Here is an 11,389-nt window from a genome sequence, read left to right on the forward strand (position 1 = left end):
AAGGGGGTTGGTGAGATGGCTCAGTGGTTAAGAGCACTGACTGCTCTTCCAGAGGTCCTGAGTTCAATTCTCAGCAACCACATGGTGGCTCACAGCCATTTGTAACAGGATCAGATGCCCTCTTCTGGTGTGTCTGAATAAAGTGATAAATAAATCTCTTTTTAAAAAAAGAAAGAGCTAAAGGGGTGGAGAGATGGCTCAGTGGTTAAGAGCACTGACAGCTCTCCCAAAGGTTCAATGCATAGCAACCACGTGGTGGTTCGCAACCATCTATAATGGGCATCCGATGCCCTCTCCTGGTGTGTCTGAAGACAGCGACAGTGTTGTACTCATATAAAAGAAATAAATCTTTTTTAAGAGCTAGAAAGAGTGAGCTTATTCAGCAGTAAGTCTCAGAGGCTGAAAACGTTCTAGGCCTAGATAAGATTGTCGGAGGTTAGAAGCTTCCAGGACTAGGTCCAGGTGAGCAGGCGGAGGCAATAAGTCCACAATTAAATCAGGTGAATAAAAGTTACTTTTGCAAGACCCCATCTCAAATATAAATAAGTAGGGACTGGGGTATGGCTAAGTTGTTAAAGCACTTTCTGGAGAAAAAAAAAAAAAAAAAGCCCAGGACTAGAGTTTGGATTTCCAGAAAGGTTCTGTCACGGGACTAGCTCATGGGCTTGGTGGTTATCTGCACATTCAGCTCTCGCAGAGGACCCGATTTCCTTTTCTGTCATCCACAGTGAATGGTTTACAACGGCCCTGTAATCCAGGAGAGTAAATGCTCCCTTCTGGCCTCCTTGAGCACCCACGTTCACGTGCACATGCGCACAGATACATAATTGAACCAATCAGAGATGGCTCAGTGTCTTAAAAGTGCTGGTTGCCCAATTCTCAGCACCCAAATGATGGCCCCCACTGCCTCTAGACCCAATCATAGTGAGTCCAACACCGTTTCCTAACCTAACCACCATGGGCATATGCGCATGGTACACAGACAACCACGCAGCCAAAACATTTCATACACAAACATAAATCTTCAGAGCTGGGGACCGAACCCAGGGCTTAGCAAGCGCTCTACCACTGAGCTAAATCCCCAACCCCACAAACATAAAATCTTAAAAATGAACCAAACAAAAGTGACTACAACTGTTTAGACATTTAGTCGAGTGCGATGGCATACATCTGTAATCTTAGCATTAAAGAGGTTAAGGCAACAAGATCATAAGTTCAAAGCCAGCCTGGGTTTCACAGGGAGGCTCGGTTTCAGAAGTCCCCAAAGAAAAACAAAAATCACAAGCAAGAACCCTCAGGCCTTGGTGGCACATGCCTTGAATCTCAGCCCTTTTGAGGCAAGCAGATGGATCTCTGTGAGTTTCAGGTAGCCTGGTTTACGTTGTGAGTTCTAGGACACCCACGGCTGTGTGGAGAGACTCTGTTTCAAAAACAAAACGAACAAACAAACGAAAAAGAACTCTTGTGCTGGGAACATCAGTCGGTGATGGAATTGCTTGCCTAACAGGCATGAGGTCCCAGGTAAATCCCCAATTCCACAAAAGCAGAACAGGGGAAGAGAAAAATTATTATTGTACAGGCCAGGCACATGGACACACACTCATGATCAGAACTCACAAGACTGAGGTACAATGACTGCTACAATTTTGAGGCCAGTTTGCTCCACACAGTGCAATCCAGGGTTATATAGCAAGATTTTTGTCAGAGAGAGAAATGGACAGAGAGAGAGAGAGAGAGAGAGAGAGAGAGAGAGAGAGAGAGAGAGAGAGAGAGAGTAGCTGGGAGAAAAGAACAATTATTCTCAAATTATTTGCAATTTCTTCAGAAGATTTATTTCTTTATTATATATATAAGTACACTGTAGCTGTCTTCAGACCAGAAGAGAGCATCGGATCCCATTACAAATGGCTGCGAGCCACCACGTGGTTGCTGGGATTTGAACTCAGGACCTCTAGGAAGAGCAGTCAGTGCTCTTAACCGCTGAGCCATCTCTGCAGCCCGCAATTTCTTTTAATTAGCTATTATTTACACTATCAAGGGAAAGCTCAAACGGAGTCATCACACTCTGCTAAGAAATCAGTATATTATAAACCCCAATGAGTTCTCCGTCTCAAACTGGATACCATTTTTGAGGTGGAAGCATACATTAAATTCCCTCAGAGGGGAAACGTTGTTACCTAACATGGTGGTTACCTAACATGGTGTACCCCCTGATGATTTTAGATCATTGGGGCGTGTGCGCATGTGCTGTTGGAGCTGGGAGGGAGGGGCTTGCCCACATGCTGATTCCAACTGCCTGCTTTAGTGCTAATAGACATCGGATACGGCACGGGTCTTTTCCAGTGACCTAAGTAGACAATAGTGATCTTTCTTTTCTAATTAATCACTTAATCTTATTCTAGATTTATTTATTTCGTTATTTGTATGTGCGTGCGTGTTTTGACCCACATGTATGTTTGTTCATCACATGTATTCCTGGTGCCTGCAGAACTCAGAAGAGGACTACAGGATCCCCTGGGACTAGAACACTGCAGGCAGCCATGATTTATCACCTGAGGACTGGGAACCAAACTCCAATCCTCTTCAAGAGGAGCCAGCGCTCTAACCACTGAGCGAACTCTCCAGTCCACGTAGGGATCTTTCTAAACTTTAGATCAAATCATTCCACTCTCCTACTTAAAATTCTTTTCTGGTTAGAGAGATGGGCTCGTGGTTAAGAGCATTTACTGTACTTACAGAGAATTGAGGCTAACTCTTAGCACACACGTGGTGGCCCACAACTATTTGGAACTCTGGTTGCAGGGGATCCAAAGTCGCCTTCTGGATGCCACAAGCACCTGAAGAGTCTCTCTCTCTCTCTCTCTCTCTCTCTCTCTCTCTCTCTCTCTCTCTCTCTCACACACACACACACACACACACACACACACACGCACACAGACAGACAGAAACACACATACTAAAATAGATACATTGTTTCTAAACCGCACTAAAACTTTTAGTAGGTTCTGTAATTGAAAAAGAAAACTCAGTAAATGGAAATGAAATTACTGTGTGCATTATATATTTATGTGTGAATTACAAAATAAATAAATAAATAAATAATAAATCTTTCACTAAGTTGAACCCGTGGCACCCGCCTTTAATCCCAGCACTAAGGAGGCAGAGGCGGGCAGATCCCTGTGAGTCCCAGTGCATACACAGAGTGAGTCTACAGAGTGAGTTTGAGGATAGTCAGAGCTATTAATCAACTCATTAATTTTTAAAAATTTAAAAATAAATTGAATTAAATTAGAAAAAAAATAAATGCCCCATTGACAGAATTTTCTCTTAGTAACTTTTTTTTTCTTTTTTCCGGAGCTGGGGATCGAACCCAGGGCCTTAGCGCTTGCTAGGCAAGCGCTCTACCACTGAGCTAAATCCCCAACCCCTCTTAGTAACTCTTGACTGTATAATTTCACAGATGTAATTTGCATGTACATTACTGCCCGAAACTGCACTTCTGCGATGCCTGTTTGATTTTACAATGCAGTGATAAGCTGTTTAAAAAGGATACGAAATTAATTACTAGCAATTGTCACTCTGAGTGAATGAGCCTATTTTTCAATATTTTACGCCTTTTGATGTAATGTTAAAAAGTATGGGGCTGGGGATTTAGCTCAGTGGTAGAGCTTTTACCTAGGAAGCGCAAGGCCCCTGGTTCGGTCCCCAGCTCCTAAAAAAAGAACCAAAAAAAAAGTATGTACACAGGTTGGGGATTTAGCTCAGGGGTAGAGGCTGTTGTAGCAAGGGCAAGGCCCTGGGTTCGGTCCTCAGCTCAGGAAAAAAAAAAGACAAAATAACAAAATATATGTACATGCTGTTACTTGGAGTGTTGTAGGAATATTACACACGAGAGCATGGAAGATGTGATTTTATTGTTTTTCCACATTTCTTAGTACTTAAATTTTAAGATCCAAGACTGACAAGACGGTTCATCTGGAAAAGAAGATCTGCCACTAAGCCCGAGTCTCATCTCTGGGTTCTACAAAGTACAGCAAGGGAACTGACCCCTGAGAGTTGTCCTCTGAGCCCTATGCCTGTGCCATGTCACTCATAGGCACACACACACAGTTGCAAAAAATTAAAATTTATGCCACATGTAATAAACAAACAAACAAATAAATAAAAGTGCAACAAAAATTAAAATGTAAAATGCTGGTGGTAACATATTCATGGTGAATTGTGTGTGCAAGGCCCTGGGTTTAATGCGCTGCGGCAAATTAAATAATTAAAGGTTAAATTAAAAACTTGGACCTAGGGGTTGGGGATTTAGCTCAGTGGTAGAGCACTTGCCTAGCAAATGCAAGGCCCTGGGTTCGGTCCCCAGCTCCGAAAAAAAGAAAAAGAAAAAAAAAATAAAACTTGGACCTAAAATTCTCTTTGAGTTTACCTCAAGCATTCACACACTACTGACGTGTGTGTGTGTGTGTGTGTGTGTGTGTGTGTGTGTGTGTGTCTGTGTGTGTGGTGGCACAGCTTTTAGTCCCAGCACTCAGGAAGCAGAGGCAGGTGGATCTCTATGAGTTCGAGACCAGCCTGGTCTATAGAGAGAGTCCAGGAAAAAAAAAAAAAAAAAAAAAAAAAAAAAACACTAATAGGGAATTGTTTACCTTTTCCCACCTAAAATCATACCCAATCCCCACTCTCAACTCAAATTTGGAAGTTCAGAGAGAACTTCTACAGAATTACCCTCTAGTCATTTTCAGAAGCAATAGGAAGTAGAAAGGCCCCACAATTTGGAGGAGCCGGCTGCACCCTCGTGTGCTGCACAGTCAATGGTATCCCACTGTTTTCTCTGGCACCCATTTCCACGTCCCCAACTGCGAATACCACGAATACGTTTGTTCTTCACCGGTGTTTGCCTGTTTGCTGTGGCTACTGTCTAAAGCAAAGACAGGACTGCTCCAAGGTATGGTTGAGAAGAAAGTTCTCCTGGTAGATACGAGGGCCAGCACAGCCAGAGACGCCAGATATAATCCAGAGCTGGGGGAGGAAGTAGTAACTAAAGGTGGCCAGTGCACTGACTGAAGTAAGGGGAGGGGTGGGAGGAGGAGGGAGGGATAGGAGGAGGAGGGAGGGGAGGGAGGGGGGGGAAGGGGTGAGGAGGGGAGGGGGGAGGAGAGGGGGAAGGAGGAGGAGGGGCGGGGGGGGGTATGGGGAGGGAGGGGACACACAGAAGACCTGGAGGAAGACAAAGGAGAGGGAGCCAAGAGGGGATTAAGAGGGAACATAGCTAAAATGGCAGGGTTATATGGGAATGAGAAGCTGAGGGATGGCAAGCCCTTGAGGGGAAGAAGTTTAGGGAAGGGCATGGGATGAGAAGAGCCAGTACCAGCATGGACTCTGTAATGGGTCTCTGTGATGCAGAGAGAGGGAAGTCTGCTAACGGCCACACTCTTAGCCTATTTGGTATGTTAATAGGCACCACAGTCAGCCATTTGTCCCCAGTTTCTCTTAGACCTGACAGCTGCATCTCATGTAAGGAGTCCCTTTAAATGAAAGCGGCCAACTGGCAAGACACGGTTAAATTCAGCCAAGGTGGGTTAATGTCCATAGAAAGTGGATCGAGGGGCTGGAGAGATGGCTCGGCAGTTAAAAGCACCGGCTGCTCCTCCAGAGGACCTGGATTGATTCCCAGCACTCACAGGGTGGCTCACAATCATCTATGACTCCAGTTTGAGGGGATCAGATGCCCTCTTCCGGCCTCCGTGGGAACGGGGCATGCAAATAGTGCACAGAAATACATGTAGACAAAGCACCCATCGTCATAAAATACGTTAACAGATGGAAGGAAGGAAGGAAGGAAGGAAGGAAGGAAGGCAGGGAGGGAGGGAGGGAGGAAGGAAGGAAGGAAGGAAGGAAGGGTGGATTAACAAAGGGCTTAGAGAGGCTTGCAAGCAAAGGAACTTCTGGGGGAAAAGATTTTCCAATGAAAAGAAGCTGTCTCTGTTAAGATCTGTAGGACTGGGGTGGGGGTGGTTTGACAGAGGGCTGTGCTCTATGCACAAGTACAGAAGATGGCTCCTGTTAGGGGACAGTGGCAGGGAAGCCAGAAAAGCCACAGCTAGGTCAGCAATTGAAGTGATGAGACGTTAATAATGCTGTAGGAGAATAGGAACAGAAAACAGCCTGGAAGGGTGTGTGTGTGTGTGTGTGTGTGTGTGTGTGTGTGTGTGTGTGTGTGTGTGTGTGTGTGTGTGTGTGTGTGCACGTGTGTGCCTCCAAGCAGGTAAAAATATGGCAAGACGCCCGTGAAGGCCAGAGTTGCTTGCTGAACGGACGTCCACACGCCTCTGCCCTAAACGTAGGTGCTGGGAACAGAACTCTGGTCCTCAGCAAAACCAGCAAGTACTCTTTAACTGCCGAGCCACCTTCTCAGCCAAGATTTCTGTTTTGTTCTGTTTTGTCCTCGGAATCCCTCCCTCTCTCTGTCCGTTCCTCCCTTCCCCTCCCCCTCCCTCCCGAGGTCCGCCCAGTCCCTCCTGACATCCTTCCCTGCCCGCTTTTCTCCCATCCTCCTGCCTTCTTTTCTTTCTCCTCCCCCATCCCTCCTTGTTTCTTTCTCTTATCTCGCCCCCTCTCCAGCTCCCATCATTCATACTAATCATTTACTGCCTGGGGCCTCACCCCTAACTTCTAACTTTCACTTTTAAAAAGGAGCTAGCGGGGATGGGGAGTCAGATACTCAGACTTGGATTGGCAGGTAGCTTCCACACTCGACGGGGAACCCCCCCCCCCCGCACTTGCTGAGTGTTAGCTGCTACACCCGCCACTCCAAGCTTTGCGTCCACCACTCACTGGCCTTCCTGCAAACTGGTGGGAAGCTCTCTCAAACCTTAGGCCACCATAGCGGGTCCCAACAGTAGCTGCTTTGGTAGAGCTGCCCGCAGCCTCTGCTGCCTCCCAGGACTCAGCCGTTGAGAGTACAAAGGAAGTTGGGTGAAGGCGCCTCGTGCTGGCTCCTGCAAGATGCTGCTCCCCCGCGGGTGCCTCGCTATGCGGTGCTGCACCGCACGGGCTTGCCCATCGGATGACTCACCTATGCGGTCAGTGAACTGAAACTTTGCTTAGGGGACTCTGGGCTCAGAGGACCGTGTACCTGGAGATGGTAACTGGGTGGGCGGGGGCCCTGTGAGGATTCAATCATGTTCCAGTATCTTGAGAGCATTCTAGAAATCTTTGCGGGGGGGACGTCATAGAGCTGTGCAAATTGCTAACAATGTTTTCTACTGATTTTAGCGTTCTGGAGATTGCTTAGTGTTACATTTGTGTAACTTAATTACTTAGATGTATTAGTCTGCTGTGAGTGATTGGGGGTAGGCTGGAGAATATGAAGAAAAAGGGATATGATAATTAGTGTTGTTGTATTTGAGACCCCTGGGATAAAGACTTCAGACTTGATCAAGTTTTAAATACAGGGTCTTGCCACACCCACTCCAGTAGAGTCTGTGAGACATGAAGCTCTTGTGCTTCGTTTCTATCCCGAACAGAGGCGTGTGCCTGGAATGGCTTGGCCTCCTGAGCTCCCTGGCAGTCTCCCTACAAAAAGATGATGACCAGGGTCTATGCTTGCGGTGGAGGTGCCTTCTGTGTTCTAGCCTTGGTGATCTTAGCAACTTTAAGCTGTCAGCAATATCTGATTTTAAGAATATAGCAGTGTGGGAAGATGGTCATGTACTTTAGACGTTTCAGGAACTGAAAGTTCAGAGACGGAAACGTCTCACACCATCACGATCCTGATAAACTCAACGGCTGCGATGAATTCAACTGCTGCAGCCATTAGTTCCCAGCAAATAGGAGAGAAATTAATTGCAGCCATTAACAACATGACTGTTTCAGAAAAGTCTTTTCCCCCTTTTGGGAAAGTTTTGTTTAGCATGATTCAAAACAGTAACGATTCTTTTAGAAAGATCATAGACAAGTTCCAACAAGTTGAATAAACTTATCAAGAGTTAACTATGGTTACAAAAGTTTCCATTTCATTCTGAGGGGCCATAAATATAGAGTTTAAACTTTATTAAAACAAAGGTAAATGTTAAATGCATATCTAGTGCCCACAAGTCTGGCAGTATAACTGCAGTTTTCTAAACTATTGTTGGAGGCTGAGAACTGTTTCCTACACTGTACATTCAGCTTTCCTCCTTGTAAGGGACATTTGGTGGGGTGATGAATAAGAGCTGGATGACTGCTCTTGATGATTATGATGTACCTGTTCTAACTGCTTAAATATATGCCAAGAAGTAAAGCTTTTTGCCGCAACACACACCTCGAGTTTGTGTCTGTCTGTCTGTCTGTCCCGCCAAATCCATTCTCTACCTGAAATCCAAGCCTTGGTCCCTCTACTGACACACTCCCCTGGGTGGTCTGGGGCAGGGTCTATTGTTTGACACCCCTTAAGCCAAGTCTCAGATGTGTCCTGCAGGAAGGGTACAGAGATGGGTTTTAAAGGGGAAAACCGCAAGAGGACCTTCAATATCTGTGCAAGCAAGCATAGAGTTGGTCTGTTCTGCCAAGTTACATGGCCAAGGCAACCCAACAGAATGGTGTCTGTGTAAGCAAATTGCAGAAGCCAAAAAGCAAAAACAAAAACAAAAACAAAAAAACAAAAAACAAAAAACAACCACAAAAACAAAACCTGGAGTTAATCCTATCCCCATGATAACAAAGCAGATGGTTCTGGCTGTACGTTTCCAGGGGAGTGTCACTAAGTCAGATTGTTTTCTGGAAACTCGCTGGAAACTCCACTGATTTGAATCTAGGGCACACAGTCCAACGACTGTGTGAGTACTAATATGAAGGAGACCTAGCACAAAATAGGGTCAACCTGATGGGATTTAGAATCATTGAGCAGGGCTGGAGAGATGGCTCAGTGGTTAAGAGCACTGACTGCTCTTCCAGAAGTCCTGAGTTCAAATCCCAGCAACCACATGGTGGCTCACAACCATCTGTAATGGGATCCAATGCCTTCTTCTGGTGTGTCTGAAGACAGCTACAGTGTACTTATATATACAAAATAAATAAATCTTCAGATAATAGAATCATTGAGCAGACGAGCCTCTACAGTTAATTGAAGTGCAAGACTCATTCCACAAAAGGAGACGCCGACCTGTGGTGGACTGAGGTCCTGGACCAGGTAAGAGGAGACCTGAGCTGAGGATCAGTGTTTATCTCTCTCCGCTTCACAACTTCTGACACTAGCTGCTCCTTCAGTGCTCACACACTGAAATGAACCCTGGGACCGTGAGCCAAGGTAAACCTTTCCTGCTTTACGTTGCTTTCGACGGATACTTTTCTTGGTGACCCGACAACTATCTGAGACAGGACAACCTTATCCTAATACCATTCCGGTCATGGTCTCGGCCCCTTTTTTCTTTTGTAAGTTTTTCTAGAGCATCCGGGGCAGAATCATCATAAGAGGGTTTACAAATTGTCCCACTATGATTTGTAAAGGAAAGTGTCACCTTACCCACGGAAACGCCATTCACCTCATAAATATTTAAAAACAAAACAAACTACTTAAAATCCACAACAGAGGACACACTGTGTTATCATCCTCCCTGGGGACAAACAAGTTCAATCTGGAGTGCTCGCTTTGCTAAATAAACCGCTCCCATGCTGTCTCTTTGACTGACTATACAAGATGCTGAGCCCTTCATCTAGATTCCTAAGCCGCCCAAAACTGCTACCCGCTTCTGGCCCGTAGTGTCCACTGCGGCCATTGGTAGCAGAGACGCTGGTGACCCCATGTGAGCATTCCATTATTTATTGGGCTCTGAGTCATACATACAACTCTCCTGTTGGCAGAGGTTTTTTAATCCTTTTTTGGCACAGATTAAGGTTTGGTTCCTTGCCATCTTTCTGGGTCACGCCTACATCTATATGTCCTGACCTGGTGAAGAAATTACTGAACAGCGCTTACCCTACAGAGTTTTAAAGACACTCATATTTAACTGGCATCTTATTCCTTTGAAAGTACATCGTAAAGAAACGATACGAGGGGCTGGATAGGTGGGTAGTTCAGCTGTTAAGAGTTCGAGGGCAGAGGGCAGAGTTCAGATCCCAGCGTCAGATCAAGGCTTCTCAGACACATAGCTCCAGCTTTAGGGGATCCAATGCCCTCCCTTGGCCTCCACAGGGTCCCTGCACATACCCACATATAGACAGACACAAATGAATGATTAATGAAAATAAATCTCTCGGGAATAAATAAGTAGAGGGAGAGCTTTTGTTTGGATGGTACTTGTTGCTATATTGTGTTTGTGGACACCATGACTCATGCAACAGCTTCCATTAGGTTTGGCAGGAAACTAGGTTCAGTGCCGGGAGCCATCTAGGAGAAGCTAAAAAACTAGCAGGTGATCTTCCTGAGATGGGTCCACCGTGAGTTAGAATCGATGACAGGTTTGCTCCTTTAGGCAAGGCCGAGGAGAATTTCATTTTAGGAAAGATTCCTGCTATTAATATGCTTTTTTGGGTGAAACATACATGTACATATATGTGTATGCATGTATGTATGTATGTATGTATGTATGTATGTATCAATCACTAGGTGTTAGCCCACCCTTTTGAGCAGATTTCTATAGAATGAAGATGTTCTGTCTTTTGCACATTTCTTTCTTTTCTTTTCTTTTTCTTTTTCTTTTTTTTTTGGAGCTGGGGACCAAACCCAGGGCCTTGTGCTTGCTAGGCAAGCCCTCTACCACTGAGCTATTTAGACAAATAGTTGACTTCTTTTTTTTTTTTTTAAAGATTTATTTATTAATTACATATGAGTACACTGTAGCTGGCTTCAGACACACCAGAAGAGGGCATCAGATTCCATTGCAGATGGTTGGGAGCCACCATGTGGTTGCTGGGATTTGAACCCAGGACCTCTGAAAGAGCAGTCAGTGCTCTAACCACTGAGTCATCTCTCCAGCCCAGTAGATGACTTCTTAATTCTTAATAATGATTCTATAAGAATTCATAAAATTAAACTAGCAATTACTAAGCTCCTTTATACTAGGACTGCTGTTAAATCCTTTCTGGTGTCATAATTGCACCGAGAACTCTGCCAGTCTTCAAGTGTTACCAGTTAATTACTTCTGAGATAGCAAGCAGGCACCTGCAACTTAAGAGCCCATTCCAAGGGGTTGTAGAACCATTAACCGAAGGTCATAAAAAGGGAATTAACTATTTGCAAGGGGCAAGGACAGAAGATAAAATATTGACTGGGTTTATCTATGCAAAACCTCACTATTAACTTAGTCACAAAAGTTATGATTTTTTTAACTCTCCATGAACCTGTGGAAACTGATGACAAATGATGAATGTCTAGCCAGAAAATTACTCTTAATGGATATGCATATAT

Source organism: Rattus rattus, chromosome 18, assembly GCF_011064425.1.
Source record: "Rattus rattus isolate New Zealand chromosome 18, Rrattus_CSIRO_v1, whole genome shotgun sequence".
Lineage (NCBI taxonomy): Eukaryota > Metazoa > Chordata > Mammalia > Rodentia > Muridae > Rattus > Rattus rattus.